Below are 18177 nucleotides of genomic sequence, written 5' to 3' on the forward strand. Positions count from 1 at the left end.
GAGGGACTCATAGGTCACAGCTGGCATTTGAGACTTGGACCCATTTCAAGGAAAGGAAGCTGTCACAGGGTGAGGTCGCTGAAATGCCTCCCGTGAAAGCTAAGCACACAGTTAGCACACATACAAACATTTCCTCCACACCTTTCATCTCATAATCTGAATCACTGTGTAACCCAGTACACCTCACAGTCACTACAGACACAGCTGTGTGGAAAGTGACTAGTTGCCTGCAAGACTTGGATATGACACCATTAATGTGGATTAAGAAATCTATAAAAAGCTCAACCATGTAAAAATGACATCATCTTAACTACATTTGTCTTCTCTCAAAAAGCAAGCGAGAAAAGAAAACAGCTCGGTGCGTCTGAACGTCACCATCTTCAGCTATAGTTTCCTATCCTCATAATAGGCAGCAAAGCATTACTGGAAATACTGTTAGACGTGAGGAAGCAGCCGTGGCCGAGCACACAGCTGCAGTGAACCAGAGGAGCTGGCTTCCATGGTTTCTTTATTCCAAACGAACATCAAGCTGGAAAATGAAGAAGCTAGCAATCAGTGACACATCCAGGAAGCAGCAGTTTCCTTCATATACAATCATTTTCTTCTTATACATCTTATTTAAAAGCTTCTTTCTTGGCGAGAACCTTAACACCAACTTTACATTTAACACTAAACTGAAAGGAAACGTCAGACCGTGTCAGGGTGTGTCTGTTTGGATCGATTTCAAACAATAAATAAATATTTTGATAAATATTTAGGTCGGGGCATCGCCATGGCGGCGGTACCTTTAATTTCTCTCCTCTGTACATGTAGCTTCAACAGCAGAACATGAAATTTTCTGTTGTGTGTGTGTTGGGGGCAGGGAGTAAATAAGAGGGTGGAGCTTATGGAACAATGACGAGCATATTGTAACTGTTTTCTTGTACGTGGGCAGAGCCGGTCACACAGGGCCATGAGGTCAGAACAGAGACGGCTCTCTCACCTACTGATATGTGTCTGGACGTGCCAAAGAAGGTGTACAGCAGGACCGGGTAGAAGGAGGAGTACAGACCATAAACAGGAGGCACCGCAGCCAGCATAGCGTAGGCTAGTCCTGTGGAGCAGGGAAGATAACACGTTTCCAAATAAACAATCCTGGAGGTTCAGTGACTCCATCACAGTGTCAAAGTGTCAGCGATGGCAAAACAGAGTCAGCATGAAGCAGAAACTGCTCCTCTGGAGCCGCAGCCGGCCCTGCTCGCAGCCTCGGTGCTTCACACGGCGCTGCTGCACAGTTCACTGACCTTGTGGAAGCTGCACGACTCCCGTGCTGAGACCTGAGACCACGTCTGAAAAGAGGTACTTCTTGACTGGATACGACGGCAGCCATGAGAGAATAGGCATGAAGCTCAGAGCTGCTGCCTTGGCCTTCTCTGAAGAACACCTGTGGATATTCAACACCAATCAGATTTTTAAAAGCCTCCACAGACAAAGTTTTTCTGGAGTCGCTTTCATGTTGTTGACTGCAGGATTCAAGAAGCCCCCTCGTGTTAGCTGAACTTTGGAATGACTCGTGCTTACAATAGCCCTACTATACCTTTAATAGCAGCACCACGTGAGTTACACTGGTTAACAGATATTTGTTCTTTCTTACACCACAGAAATATCATTTCAGTGATAATGTTTGTTCTGCTGTTACAGATTTAAGCCCCAACATTCACCCTCACTCTGCACTATAGCCAAGAGTTATTTAAGAAACATCAATGTTTTACAACTTTATGACACTTTTGTTGTTCCCTCTGCAAAATGACAAGAAAGCATCTCTATAAATGACTCTAACGTGTCACTGTGTCGATTCCCACCCTGAGCTCTGCCACACCCTCTGCCTCGCTCCCTTTTGCCCTGCGTCCTGTGGATGGTTATGAGTGCAGACCCGTTCTTCACTAACTCCCGGGTTGCTCGCTGTACGGTTCCAAAGCACATCTCTGCTTTTGTATGAAGACCTCCTCCTCAGCTCCCCTCAGTAAGCCCTCCCACCTGTCTCAGTCCCAAATTGCCAGCGAGCTGGCATTAGCATGTCATTTCCCAGCCTTGTTCGGGCGGCTTATTTAACCCCCGACTTCTCCCCCTTTTTGCTTGCCCAGCTGCATCAGTTCCCAAATAAAAAGCAGGGACAGAGGATCCCGGGTTTGTGCAGTTTAGCTCTGAATAACTTTTTCATTTGTTTTTAAATGTTAGAATGCAACATGATCTATTTGAAGATCAGTGTTGGAGCTTTTTTGCATTTTAATGTGTTAAACGTCTTATTTTTCCACTCATCTAAAGGACATTCGAAGGTTGCACATCAACTCCCACAGATTTCCCACTGTCTTCTGGCTTCAGTTTATACAGCACACTGGGATCTTGTGTGTGGATCTATGTCGATGCTGATCTGTTCAACGACATGTTGACAGGAAATGTCCAGAGAAAGACTTACTGGAACTTTTCTGCCAGCTTCTGACAATTTGTGGTGGTGTCTTCTTTGCGTTTAAGAAGCTGTGCCTGGATCAGAGTTTCATTGTAGACAGGACGCTCGATCCTGTAAATCAGCTGGGAGTCTTCATCCTCTCGAGCTGCTGCAGCCACCACTTCTTCTTCTTGCTCCATGGTAGAGGCCGGAGGGCTGGCGTAGAATCTATGTCCCGTGTAGTTTATCTCTCCCGCTTTTTCTTCTCGGCTGGTATATCCTCATTCCTTAAACCTTTTCAGAGCAAGCGAGGACAAGACATGACAAGATAGTTATGATTTCTACAAGCATGGGTGACGATAATAAGAAAGCCCTTTGCTATGCTGACAAAGATTTCAGTTTGATTTGCAATGATGCAACTTTCGAGTAAATATTTGGTCTCTGACCAGCTTATGTAATGGCTTGCATTAAGTCTGATGTACTGGGGGAAAGGTTTGCTGAATAAATCATAAGGCATAGAGTTTCCTCAGGGTAGGTGTGCAGTGTTTTACAGCTACAGGCAAACCTCTCTCCCAGAAGTCTTGCAACCACACGTCTTCATGGACCACGATCCAGGAACAAAGCCATGCATGTGGGTAACGTTTATAAAAGAGGAAACACGTAGCTGGTCTGGTTAAGTACTTGGATTACACCTCGACATGGTGCCTTCAAAGTCAATCCAAAAAAACAAAAAAAATCAAATCTCTGGCTATGCAGATAAATAGTGAATGAAACTACTGTGATACTGTGAGAATAGCAGGCGACTGTTAGAAAGGTTAGAATACAGTTCTGTATTTGATATTTACATTAATTATTTATTAAATCTATATTTATTATTTTATATATAATAATATGCAAATGAGTAACACTTGCTTGTTTTTCCCCGTGTGTGGAACAGGTCCTGAACAGACTTATGTCAGAGGTTTTATATATCATGCAGAATAAAGTCTCCTGTTCAGTCATTCTCGCGCCGACAGTTGAACTCGCTCACATCACATTGTAAAAAGCAGCTTTGATAAATTCAAAGCGGAGACACGAAATTTTAATTAAAGGGCCAATATGTACTACAGGTACGACGGCGAGCGTAGCTACAGCAGCTCCCGTGGCTGTGACAGAAGCTTTCACCTCCTCACAGGGAAACAAGCTAACTCAAAGATAGTAGCAAAGACACTTCGCTCACCTCCATCCTCCTTGTTTCCCTCCAGCCGCTAAGATGCTGTCGGCTCAAGGAGAACACAAGTACATACACTGACCTCTTCGGTTGAAGTTTAACAAGGGCAACGTCCTTTCGAGCACCAAACGCTGACGATAAACCACAGATAGGATGTGCGGACAGGATGAGTCCCTCTGCTTAAAACCTTCTTGCAACTTCCGGTCCGCAAGAACGGGAGTAGCTCTGCACGCATGCGTTGTTGTCTTTATCATCCCACTTTGTAGTCCTAAAACAAAGGGCAGGCCTACTTTATGTTCTTGCTATGCTTCATTATCAGTGCTAGAAGACAGAGAGGAAAGGGGACCTTTACATTTTAGCAGTTTTTGTCTAAAAGGTTTTCCAAATCTGGCATTTCCTGTTCTCTCTCAAGATAAATACCAAATATGGCAGGCACATTTATTACAGACACACAACACCGCTGTAGACACTCATCTACTGGAGTCAGAGTGGGAGCTCTCGTGTTTGGGGACAGGGGGTGGATGATGAAAGCAGAAAGTGTTTGACGTATGGCAGGCCTGGCCCCCTCCTCCCGGTGCCGTGTTGGTCACCAACACGTGCTGCAAGCCAGGATTCGGCTTTGGAGTGAGCACTCGCGTAACTGTAAATGAGGAAAAATGACTTTAGTTTAAGTTTATTTATGGTCTGTGTGAAGTCACAAGAATGCAGTCAGAGAGAAAGAGCGCTCAGAGAAAGCTGCCGTGCTTCCAGGGAGACTTTTCCCGTCTTGTGTGAAGTTACTAAGGATGAATCCGTCCACACTATGACCGTCAGCTGTACTCTGCGCAGCCGCAAACTGTTCGTATGCCTAAAGAAAAGCCACGTCCAGTTTATTACAGGTGAACTATGCCTTAACAGCTGTGTGGACAAATATGTCTTTTTTGCACTGAACAAACTCTGGGTGGTAAACATCTCATGAACAACAGCAGAAAGTCACACAGCAGTGTGAGTCTAACCAAATATCCCAGCTCCAACAGAGTCATGCAAAAAAAAGTAGGTTAAGCAAAGTTTGTTTGTCCTCTGCTGCACAACCTCTGCACAGGGGTGTGCTTGCTCAGGTTTAACAGGTATTGGTCAACGTGAAATGGCTAGATAGAACTTTTTTTAGTATTTTATTTTGAACTAAGTGAAAATAAAACCAGAGAAAACTCTGCTAATAGTCAGTTAAGTTGCTGAAGCAGAGACCGAGGGTGCTGCAGTGGTGCTCTCAGCTGAGTTTAAGTGGCTGGTTTGGCTTCCACTTTCCCCTCCTGGATTATGGAACTAACTCATGTTTAAAAGTGTATTTTTATATTTAAATGTATAATTATGAACAATAAAAGTAATGCATATTAATATTGTTGCATATATATGTATAGAAGCTCAGGGACCTGAAGTGCAACAAGCAAATATCCCTGATACCACAGCAGCAGCACCCTGATCATATTTTCATGTCATTTGTGCATAATTATAACTGTGAATGTTGCAGCACAAGTTGACACTCACCAGACTTTGCAACATTTTTCTAATTTTTTGCTATTTTGCTGAGCCCATATAAACCGTAGTCTCAGCTTGTTGCCACCAGGTGCAGTCTTCTGCTGCTGCAGCCCATCTGCTTCAAGGGTCCATGTGTTGTGTGTTCAGAGACACTACTTTGGTTGTAACTGTAGTTTTTACTTGAATTACTGTTGCCTTCCTATCAGCTCAAAGGAGTCTGGCTGTATTCCTCTCAAACTTAGCAGACTGATCATGTCTGCATGCCTAAGCATACCGAGTTGCTACCATGTGATTGACACATACACATGAGTGAGCAGTTGAACAGGTGTACCTAATAAAGTGGCCTGTGAGTGTATTCTGTGCTATACTTTTGTTTGACCGAGACAACAGAGACAGATACACAACAAGATTAAATCAGAGATAAGACAGAGCAAGACAAGGCACACTGGAAGTCCTACATGACATGTACATGTATACACAGAAACGTACACACTGCATGTAAGTGTGTATACAACTGAATGTGGGTACTTTTGTGTGCATTTGTGGGAGGGGTGCATATGGGAAGAAAACAAACAACAGATAAATAATCATGCATAACCCTCACCTGTCATGAAAATCGCCAATCAACTTTAACTACTTCTGAAAACCTGTTCTGACAAGATCATTTCCAGCATTTCATGGTTGCCCTCATTCCCATCCACAAAAGAAAACGATGTAATCGGCCTACACTCATTTTGTTTGAGGTAAAGGTTTCGTAGTGACAATAAATATCAGTTTGATGCTTTGTGGCAGCATATTTGTTTAACCTGAAAGAGGTCAACGTTCCCTGCAATGATTAGGTGTCAAATTTCTATACAAGTTCTTAAATGTTTAGCAGACACGAAAAATCAAATGAAGTTTATGTGTAAGTTCAATAAGGAAGGTCTGTAATGACTCATATGCCTGCTTATCTGTTCTTCACATCACTACCACTTTCCCACGTTTTCATTCTCAACCGTAACTCCAGGCCTCAAGGGCCATTGTCCTGCAGGATCGAGCCAATTTAAATGGCTAAATGACCTCCTCAACATGTCCTGAAGTTTTCCAGAGGCTGGTAATGAACTAGTCATGTGATTCAGGTGTGTTGACCCAGGGTGAGATCTAAAACCTGCAGGACACCAGCCCTCGAGGCCTGGAGTTGGACGCCTCTGCTCTAGTCCAATCTTCTTCTTGCCTGCCTTCTTTGAGCCAATCAGTCTCCTCATTCTCCCACTTAGACTCTCATTCGTGCAACCCACCGCCTTCCCATCTCCACCTCACAGACAGCTCAGTCAGAGCTCCACCCAAGCCTTTCATTTCAGTCAGTTGCAGTGCAGTGTGGGGTTTTTGTTTTGTTTTTTCTAACCATATGTGGACTACAAGTATGGGTTTTCTTCTTCACAAAGGATCCACTTAGGATCACTGTGTACGATTTGAGAATCATTCTTCTCAATCAAGCACAGGCGACGGACATGGCAGCTGCTGAATGACTCATTAACACAAAGAACTGTGTTCATTCCGAGATAATCTCCAGTGAGCCACTGAACCACACACCTGCCCATCATACAGTAAAAACCTACGAGGCGACCGTGGCTCAAGAGTTGGGAGGTCGCCTTGTAATCCAGGAAAATCACCTTCATGTTTTTCTGTTTTATCTTCAGCTACTTTGAGAGTTGGGAGTTCGCCTTGTAATCGGAAGGTTGCCGGTTTGAGCCCGGCTTGGACAGTCTCGGTCGTTGTGTCCTTGGGCAAGACACTTCACCCATTGCCTACTGGTGGTGGTCAGAGGGCCCGGTGGCGCCAGTGTCCGGCAGCCTCGCCTCTGTCAGTGCGCCCCAGCTGTGGGTACAATGTAGCTGCCATCACCAGTGTGTGGATGGGTGGATGACTGCATGTGTAAAGTGCTTTGGGGTCCTTAGGGACTAGTAAAGCGCTATACAAATACAGGCCATTTACCATTTACAGACCATTTACCTCTTGGCTTTCAGTGGTTCCAGTATGACACTGAAACCATACTTGTTTGCATCTTGTACATGAAAACGTGATATCAGATTACTGAATTAAATGTAAAGTTTCTGACAACAAAACAAAGACAGGCAGACCCCGGCTGAGAACCAAAAAATGTGAACTTGGATCATGTTCAACTCTTATATGAGAAATCAACTGCGGAAAGAGGGAGAACCCAAATACAGAGAGACAGAGGCAGGGAGTAACAATAACAAAGGCTGATTACCAAACATAGACGAAACAAGAAAACCAAACCAATGAACCAATGAAAAAAACCTAAACTGGAAAGACACTAGAAAACTTGGTGCACGGAAATACATGCTCTGACCAAGGACTGAGGAAGACAGAGACGACACTGTGGGGTGAAGAGCGAAGTGGAAACACATGGGAACATGGCAGGAACAGATTAGACGTAACGAGACGGGGGAAGCAAAACTGAACACACCGAACTCAAGAGACAGTCAAAATAAAACAGAAGTACTAACACTGAAACTATGACTAAGATGTGTGGACTTGATTCAAGCAGACATGACAGAGAGACCTTGACAAAGACAGAGAAAGGAGAAGCAAAGCCTGAAACAAACACAGAGGACGCGACAGACTCTCACAGGAGACACGGGGATGACACAGAGGAACCTAACTGACAAGAGACCAGAAACACCCAAAAAGACCCCAAAAGAATGAAACCCAAGATTAACTCTGTAAAACTTGAACCAAATCATCTTCATTGTGCCAAAGAAAGATTCAAGACGTTGACACCTGAAACAAGTCAGTATGGTTTAACCCACCTACTCACGGTGCAGGAGTGCTTTTGGCTGGTCTGGCTCTCAGATCGCTGACTCTGAGCCAGCCCTTCATTTTCCTCACGTTAAGGTTATATAGTGTTGTTCACAGGAATGTCTAAAAATTCAGCGCAGCATCATCACACAGATTAAACACAGTGTGCATAGAAAATGTTATTTATTTTTGTTTACTTATTTTTTATTCTTCTGGACAAACAACATAAAGGGGACGTGGCTGCTGACCCAACTGGTTCCATGGATGGTTCTCCAAATTGTAACAGAACTACAGCTGAGATAAGAAAACTAAGCATTAGATGCAAGAATGATGTGCAACCACATTATAGAAGAGATTATACAATATTTTCTCACTGGGTACTGAAAGATGGGGAATGTCCATGACATTCAGTCCACTTTTTCACAACCCTTGCTTTACACTTAAAGCCGCCCACCCTCCTCCCTTGGTGGCGCTAGTGTGCCCTACCTTGTAATTACCTTAGAAAAGACTACACGTCTCTCAACTGCATCAATATGTGGAATTTTTTGAGATTGTGATCCCCTGTTGGTGATGGAAGGAGATTACAAGCAATAGCAGGCGGGCCATTTCTCGACCATGGGCTAGCTAGAGTATAAAGATATAAGAACAAACCAGTCAAGTGAACAACCAAATGATCTCACATTGTAACAGTTGCTATTGTAATGCAGTGTATCACCACATGGCGGCGCCTCCTGTCTCACGACTGGTGTCACCCCCTTTTTGTTCTTCTTCGCACTCCTCCTGTAATGGATGCTCCCGTGTGTACGCGGACTAGGGTGCTCTTTAGTAATGTGTGGTAGAGGTGGCACTTTTATTTATTTATTTATTTTTATTTATTTATTTTTTTCATACTTTATTTAAATTTATGCACATATTACAATCTCTCGTTGGGAGACAACATTAGTGCAACAACATGTTGAAAAGGTTGAAACCAAACGAAATAGGAGAAAACTAAAAGCAAAAATTGCATTTGTGTATGTGGTATTTGCCCATAATTATCACCACCTTGTGTAGCATGGATAGTTCCTTAGATGGATCACCATTATTATATAAAACTTGTGTTAGAGTCAGTGGGGTCATCCCGTCTATTCTTACACTCAACCAGTCTACTAAATCTTGCCAAAAGTCAGTCGTTACTGAGCAGGAAAAAAAACAAATGATCAATACTTTCCACATTTTGTGAACAAAATCCACATGGCTCTACCTCAAACCCAAACCTTTTTTTAAGCATTTCAGCTGCTGGGTAATATCCATTAATTATTTTAAATTGCATTTCTTTGACTTTAGGGGGGATAGGCCATTTTAAAAAGTGCGTATATTTGTTCGTTATTTTAACAGTACTCCCTTTTAGTTTTGTGTTACAGTTAAAGTCGTGAAATAATTTGTTTTTAAATATCTTGTTCATGGTTTTATTATTACAGTTTTTATCCGTCAAAGGAATCTGGTTTAGCTGTAAAGAAGGTAGACTAATTTGTGCCTTAGAGTAATACAAATAACCTTGAATCAAACTCAACAGAGGTAAGGGGATTGCCTTACAAACCTTGTCATATTCTCTAAGGGAACACTGGATGTTAAACTTAGCATTAAAAACACCCATTGAGAGAAACTGACCCCTTTCATCAAGTAAGTCTGTTATAAAGATTATGTTTTTTTCATACCACTCTTTAATAAACAACGACTTCTTATTAATTGTAATTGTTCTGTTATTCCACAAGGTGGAGCAATGTGGTGAAAAGTTATGGGCAAACACCATCTTCCAATAAGACAAGACCTGCTTATGATATTCTGACAGTTTCACAGGCAACTTCAATATATCAAAATCACATTTCAGGAGAAAATCCAACCCTCCCACCTTTTTGAAAATATTTTTTGGGATATGGAACCATATGGAATCAGGTTTTAAGAGGAAGGCTTTTATCCAGTTTATTTTAAATACTCCAACCATTGATTGAAAATCAATTGACTTTATACCACCTTTGGCATAATCTTTGACAAGTTGTGATTTTTTAATGTAATGTGTTTTATTGCGCCAAATGAATTGATAGATTATAGAGTTAGCCTTTTTAATACTTTTCGGGGTAATGTATAGTGAGTATGCTGGATAAACCATCTTTGAGACGCCCTCTGATTTAGATAATAGATTGCGTCCAAAAATTGTAATATCTCTCATCAACCAATGATTTAGTGTTTTGGACATGCCATCAATTTTGTCTTTTAGGTTTTTAGATTCTCTAGTGTTGATGTCTTTGTTTAAATAGATGCCTAGATACTTGACTTCATTTTTCACTGGAATCGTCCTCATGCTATTTTCCAAACAATCATAAAGTGGCAAAAGTTCACACTTCTTTAGGTTCAGACACAAGCCTGAAGCTTTAGAAAAAATTGAAATGACATTCAATGCTTTCTCGAGTATTGATTTATCCTTTAAAAATATTACTGTGTCATCTGCAAACTGACTTATTTTCAGTTCAATATCAAAAATGTTTATTCCTTCGATGTCTGAATGGTTCACAATGAGGTAAGCCATTAATTGAGTGCAAAGAATAAATAATTTTGGAGAAATTGGGCAACCCTGTCGAATTCCACAGAATATGTCTATCCTAGATGTTATGCCTGGATTGAGCGAAACATAACAATAAATTTGCTTGTAGAACAGTTTGATCATTTTGCAAAATTTGTTTCCAAATCCAAAAAGTTCTAAAGATCTAAATAAAAAATTATGGTCTATTGAATCAAATGCTTTAAAAAAGTCAATAAATAGTATTAAACTTTCTGAATTAATAAAGGATCGATAGTCAATCATATCTAATATTAATCTTATGTTATTATGAATCTGCCTTCCTTTAATAAATGCTGATTGGCACTCATCAATCAATTTGGTTAAGACGCTTTTAAGCCTATTTGCATATACTAAGGCTAATAATTTGTAGTCGTTACATAAAAGTGTTATGGGTCTCCAATTGTCTAGCATTTGTAGATCTTTGTTTGGTTTGGGTAATAAGGTTATTAATCCTGTTTTCATTGTTGGGGATAGTTCTTCATTTTTTAAACAATCCAAAAAGCCATTAAATAACAAATCTTTAATGTCTTGCCAAAAGGTTTTATAAAATTCAATCGTTAGACCATCAATTCCAGGCGATTTTCCATTTTTCATTTGTTTTAGAGCTGTATCTAATTCGGATATATTCAAATCTTCTTCTAACCATGTTTTATCATCCTCTTCCAATTTTCTTACCTGGTCTTTAATCATATCAAAAAAGATATCTGGATTTTCTTTTTCAGTTCTTGATTTATACAGATTACTATAGAACATGTTAATTTCCTCACTTATTATGTTTGGTTCCTCAATTATAGTGCCATCCTTACTCAATTTAGTTTTTGTTTTTTTTCTTTGTCTACGTTTCTCTAGACTATAGAAATAAGATGAAATCTTTTCTCCATGCTCAATCCACTTGGCTCTAGACCTTACATATGCTCCTTTAGCTTTAATCAAGTACACCTCATCTAGCTTATTTTGTAAAGATTGTAAGCGTTCTGACTCTTCCGCAGTCATACAGGGTTTACCACATAATAAATGAATTTGTTAAATTAGATTTTTCTGTTCACGTACGCGTAGGGCAGACACTTTCTTTCCCGTTTCTATAGCTAATTGTTTCACACTATATTTAAACCATTCCCATTTACTGACATTAGTCATGCTCATATAGTTAATTTCTGATTTAAGTTTTTTAACTTGTTTACAAAAGTCTTCGTTTTGTAATAAACTATTGTTAAATTTCCATATGTTTTCAGATCTTTGTTGTTTACGTAGAGATAATAAGAGACTTATCAGACAATGATCAGTAAGTGGGGTTGACTGGGTCTCACATTTCGTAACATGTGATGATACTGTTTGGGAGACAAGCCAATAATCTAATCTTGAACATACGTTTTTATTTGATGGACTAAACCAAGTATATTTCTTCGTATTTGGGTTTGTCATCCTCCAATAATCGATCATATTAGTTGTCGCACAAAAGTCACAAATAATGCTATCGTGTTCTGGTTGATTTCCTCTTTGTGGTTGTCTGTCAAGCCATGAGTTAGGAGCCAGGTTAAAATCGCCTCCAGTTATTACCTGGGTAGAACCATATGTAGTACTCCAATTTGCAATTAATTTACTTAAGTTAGACATCATATTTCTATTTAGAGACCTGTTGTTGTATCCATACACGTTAATAAGAATAATTTTCTGTTCACAGACTTCTACCAACACCATGATCCAATGCCCCATTCCGTCGCTTTTATGATCAATAACTCTCCCTGCAAATTTGTTGAATAAGATCATTACTCCTGCTGAGTGAGTAGTACCATGTGAATAAAGAATACTATCTCCCCATTGATGTTTCCAAAATGTTTCCTCTTCCTTACCAGAATGTGTTTCTTGTAAAAACAAAATGTTTGCCTTAATTTCCTTGCAGAATAAAAACATGGCCTTACGTTTGACATTGTTTTTTAAGCCTCGAACATTTAAGGAACTTAATAGAACAGTCATCTATAAGATAAAGAAAAAACAAAAAACAAAAACGCAAGAACAAAATACAAAACAAGAACAGTAACGGCTTCCTTGGCACTTACTAGAAGAAAAAAAAAGTGCTTGAAGCAGGAATAAGCCTAGTGTCCTACCTATGTAATCATAACAGTACTCCGACCCTATCACAGTACTACCCCTTTATATATGCGGCAATTTCAGCTCTGCATAGCTCACATTTAACTACGACTTTGCTTTTTGACCCTCTCCTAGTTTTTATTTGTGTATTTTCAACAGATATGTATATATAAACATTTATATACACACATACATACCCACATTTTTTGGTTAACTTGTAGTGACTTCTTCAAGTGCATCTCACAGATCGATCCTTTTACCGTCTATTATTGCATAACCCTCCTTTAGGAATGCTCTTTTGCCGTTGTTTCGAGCTTCCTGCACCTTGGGCCACAGCTTGATCCGAGCTTCACGGTCTTCTTTGGAGAAGTCCTCTTTAAATTTTATGTTCAGTTCTTTGCAGACCCTGGCCTCTTTGGATTTCCTCCATACTTCATCCCTTGCCGTCCTCATGCCGAACTGTATGATGATTGGTCTTGGCACCTTGTTGCTCACTGCATTGTCTTTCTTCCCCAATCGGTGTACTGTATCAACCATGAGCTGCAGTTTTTCCACTGATACAGGAACCACTCTTGTTAGAATGCCGATCACTGTTTCACGTGTATTCTCGTTGTCCTTCTCTGTCAGACCCAAAATTCTGAGGTCCCATCTTCTGCGGTAACGTGCACTCTCCAGACAGCTCTCCTTTAATTCTTTGTTTTCCTTCATCAGCGACTCCACCTTCGTCTTCAGCTTGTCAATTTCCTCTCTGTTTTTTTGGGTCGCCTGTGTATTTACTTCAATGCGTTGTTCGAAGGCTTCCAACTTCTTTTCAAGCGAATCAAACCTTTCCTCGCATCTCTTTGTGAAGCCAAGTAAAATTTCATACACATTCTCGATGCTCACCTGCTTCTCAGTAGTTTTGCTTTTCATTTTTTTGGGATTGGGACTTGGTAACGGGGTGTGGTCACCTATGGGTCTTCCGATCTCTTTCTGAAGTTCCATCTCTTCTATATCTTCGTCCTCACATGCTTCTTGCATAGCAGCAAGGTTGTAATCGTGGTCGGAAAGGCTACCTGTTAGCTTGGGGTTAGCCATTTTTATCGCTCTAAGTTTATCTTTGTATCTGCCTGAAGGTCTGTCAAAGTAACTTCCAGGGGGTTTCGCTTGCGTTCTACTTCCTTTTGGAGTAACAGTTTGTCAGTAAAGTATTTTTTAGGACATCAAAATCACGTTTCTTAATCAGACCCGCAGATTGTACAACCGCTTATTCCGCCATCTTTCTCCTCCATTGTCAGGCACTTTTATTTTTGATATTGTAAATAAATGAGTACTTTTTGGAAAGTCGGAAGCTGTTGCTCATTCGCTATCCACCTGCACACCTCCGCGGCTGGCTTCACCTCCATTGCACGTTACAACATGAGCACTTGTTTGGTAATTACATAGCCATGAAAATAAGAACTTAAAAAGCGAAAGTAAATGCAATTAACGAAAATGATTTAAAACAAGCAGAAAAAAATGCAGCTTAATTGTTATTTCATCAAGATCAGTTCCTGGTGGACTTTTGACTGTACCAAGCGTCACAGCTGGGGTCTTGAAGTGATTTGCTTAGCCCCCTTTTATGACCTTTGGCTTGAAGTACTTGGGTCGTTGATACAGTGTTTTTGTGTTTATGGATTTTTGACTGGTGTTTATTCTATATATAAATATAATATATATTATATTATATTTATTGTTTACTGTCTACTTGTGTTTCCTAGTTAAGTGTCTTGTGGTGAGTTTATCAGTACATCTAGTTTAGGTGGTCTTGGTTGTTTTTTGGTCCCTTTCATGTCTCTGTCTTGTCTCTGTGTCTTTCCCTCAGCATCTCCCTGTAAAGTCAGTCTTGTGTCCATGTGTTTTGGCCAGTCTGTCTCCTCAGTCATGTCTCTGGTGAAGAGTGGATGGAGTGGCCTTAAAAGCAGGATTGCTGCCGATGGCTTGCAGGTGAGGCTGGGCCAGCGCTGGTGGCCGACTTTGCCCAACACAGGCCAAAAGGACCAGAAGCACAACACTTCCCTGGACCATGACGTTAACGTGCTGGGTGTCACCAAAATTGCCCTCAAAAGAATCCTGAGTCAGCTGTGAGTAATTTACATGGCTGCTGACTTCCTTGGATTTAGAAGTCACCTGAAAAATGCAGGTGGAGTGTTGACAAAGCAGCCTGTGAAACGTATTAGATTCAGACATTCTCACAGATAATGATTTGAAAGCGCTCCTGAGCCTGCACTTGATCAATTTGCTTCTTTATCAGTCCGAACATTGTCAGAGCTGCTTTCCCCTTTTTGTCATCATTTGCACTTTCCTTGCTAATGTATTAATATGTTATTACTTTTCAAACACCATCTCCTCTACATCACACATGTTAGCCAAGGCGGTTATGGAGAGGAAACTCATCTGCAGACCGGAGATTTATCAGCCACCAGGTCACTCTTGGTCCGTCTGCGGTCTAGAATATAGCCCCGGACAGACACGTAACATGGAATTCATCATTTTCTGCCTTCACATGAAGCATATTTTCCAATAAATGCTGTAACACTTTCCTTACTTCTGTCTTCGATGCATTGTTGGAGGTCTCTGGAGAAAACTATGCCATCTAGATACATAGTTGAATTCAAAAAGTGCTTCAGTATATCATTTACTGAAACTTGACAGACTGTTGATGCATTGGTTAGCCCAAAAGGCATCACTTAACTCTTTGACACATAATGGTCACTATAGTGCACAGCAACTCAAAGGCTGTTTTCTTGTATTTGTGCCAGTGTTGATGGTATACTTGCACATAAACCACTATATTGGACACTGATGTGTCACTCCATACACATCATTTGTCCACCTAAGTGGATGGTTAAAGTGGATTTTTAAAAAAATGAAGTTCAAAAATCTTTTTTTTTTATGCCTAAACATTAATAAAAATACTTGAGAAAAAAATCCCGATTGAGGTTGTGTTTTGGCCTTTATTTCAACAACGAGAAACAAAAAGATGGTTGTATGATTCCTGCGGTGAGTAAATAAAATTTGACAAATTTGGTAGGTTTTGATTGATTTTGATATACCTTTATTAGTCCCACAAGGGGAAACTTCATGCAAAGAGATTGCTTCTCTTTCAGGAGGAAGGAGGCTCCAGAGCTGGTCGGAAGGAGGGGGAGCAGCAGATCAATAGTTGTATGCTTTGATGGTGGTTCCACCATCACTATTGCACTTGTTCTCCCACTTGGTTGGGTTTAGTGCATTTTTGGGGGCTTTTTAAAGCATCCTTAAATTTCATCAAAACACCCCTAAAAATAACAATAACAGTAGCAGGAGGACTCATATTTTCTGACATCGTCTTCCAACGTTGCAATTTCCCAACTTGTCTACTGAAGACAGTACAGCTTGTCCAGTGTTCTTGATGTCATGATAGTGCACTCACATAGAGGTGTTATTACTGTTGTTAATTAATATGAAGTGGATTTTCCCCCACTTTTAATTACAACTTAATTCAAACATTTTTAAACATTTTTTTTATTCCATTTCAAATTTAAATCTGATAAAAACCTCATAAAAATTAATTTTTTCTTTGTTTTTGGGTAAAAAATAAAATAAATCATCAGTTATCGTGAGGATCGTTTCACAACCAGAGTCGGTTGCTTTAACAGATGATCACAGACGGGTTTATGTCAAAGTTAATTTAGAAAGCTGTTTTTAAACTACTTCAAGCTTTTAACTGGCAGCAAATAATCACATCTGTTGTCCTCTGGGCTCAAAAATGACCCCGTTTGCTTTGACTGTTTATAAAGCAACAAGTATAAAATATCATCCATCTCTGTGTTTCAAGTTTTTATTCAACTTTATTCCAACTCATTACCTGACAGTTTTCTATATTTTGGCATGGTAGGAACACCAGGGCATGAGTCTGAGTGAAGGCAAACTTTCATGAGGACAAAGACGTGTCCATATTTGACACAAGTGCAGGAGGAAGCTCAGGTTTATAAATACATTTTACAGTGTTTATTTATCGGATAAAATACGTTAAATGTCACCGTTATTATTGGCCGGCCCGGAAACAGCGGGGGTGTCCAAATTCAGAGGCTGCTTCCACCTGAGGACCCAGCCTTCGCGGTCTAAAGAAAGCCGGGTAGTACGTCACGAGCTCCCTCGGTGGAGTCAAACTGCCGTCTGCTCCTTGCTGTCTAAAATATAACCGGGCGCTGACGTAAACTCTCGACCGTCTCACACTTCTGTTTAATCAGTTTTCTGTTTGACGTTTATTCAGCTGTGGGAAAACCCCGGAGGAACCCACCCGAGGGATTAATAAAGTTACATTTAATTTAATCTAATAACTTTAATCTCAGCCAAACCGATTTACTCACAAACAAATAAAACACTGAAAAAGCCAAACAAGAACATTTTTAGGTTATCAAAGTGACTTATATATCATGTTTAACCCGAGTGGTGAAAGACCGCGGGGGTTTGAAGACGATGTGTCGGTCGGCTCAGATATTTGAAGTTCACACAGCTACATTCTCACCTGAAAATATGTTAAAAGTTTTTGCGACCCAGAAAGAGAAACAAGAGTAATATTAAAACTAAGCAGCTGCCGTCATTGTTGGAGACTGGAATTGGCTGGGCTGCGCTATGAATTCTGCGATATGGTTTTTCAATTTTGTTGTCCGGGTGGAAAATCTGGAGAAAGGTGGGATTCTCCCGGAAAAATCAGGAGGGTTGGCATGTATGGTTGTGGCAACATCACTAACCTTGTCAAACACCTCAGAGTAAATCATATGACAGAATATGAGGAGCGTATGTTGAGACTGAAGAGGAGGAGAGGGACAGGTGCTGCTAGGGCGAGACAGACGTCTCTCACGGAGTCCTTTAGTGCTGCAGGCAGGCAAGGTGTTCAAATAGCCACAACTTCAGGTTTTTTATTTCTATATGATGAACTCTGCATTATTAAGTGATAAGAACAAGTAATCTGATGTCCTGTAATCATTATGACGCTATAATTTGAGATACAATAAATAAAATCCGTTTTTGTACAAAGTATCGGATCAGTATCGTTGATACCACCTTGAATATTACTTGGTATCGGATTAGGGTTGCCAACTCCCTGAAAAATAAATAAGGGACACCTCGTGGCCAGGGCCGGGCGACCCAGTTGTCTTCACCCTTCCCAGTGTGGTGAATTTTCTAGCTCTTTTTTTGTGTGTGAAATTATTTTTTTAACCATTTGACTTGAATTTGATTTAAGTAGATGTGTATTCTTTGTGATATGAACACATGTGAAACAAATGATCATTTAGCCATTTATTTTTAGCTCAAAATGACAACATTAACACAATAAAACAGGTCTCCTTCTTAAACAGAAGCCTGTCATGCTTAACTTTTGAGAATATAAGTAAATCTTTCTTTAAAAGAACTCTGTCCAGCTTAACTTAAAATAATAGAAAACAATAGAAAGAAAAACATTCTTGTAACAGTGCACATTTAGTGCATTTAGTACAATTGGCTTAATGCTAATCAGCTGCTCCTGTTTGTAAA

The 18177-nt window shown here is 40.3% G+C and overlaps 1 pseudogene; it reads right to left on the reverse strand.

Moving 5' to 3' along the window:
- The window catches only part of LOC113008944 (prestin-like), a 35935-nt pseudogene extending 32077 nt beyond the window's left edge, over positions 1 to 3858 (reverse strand).
- Positions 3859 to 18177: the final 14319 nt, after the last annotated feature.

Source organism: Astatotilapia calliptera, chromosome 17 (genome assembly GCF_900246225.1).
Source record: "Astatotilapia calliptera chromosome 17, fAstCal1.2, whole genome shotgun sequence".
Classification (NCBI taxonomy): Eukaryota; Metazoa; Chordata; class Actinopteri; order Cichliformes; family Cichlidae; genus Astatotilapia; species Astatotilapia calliptera.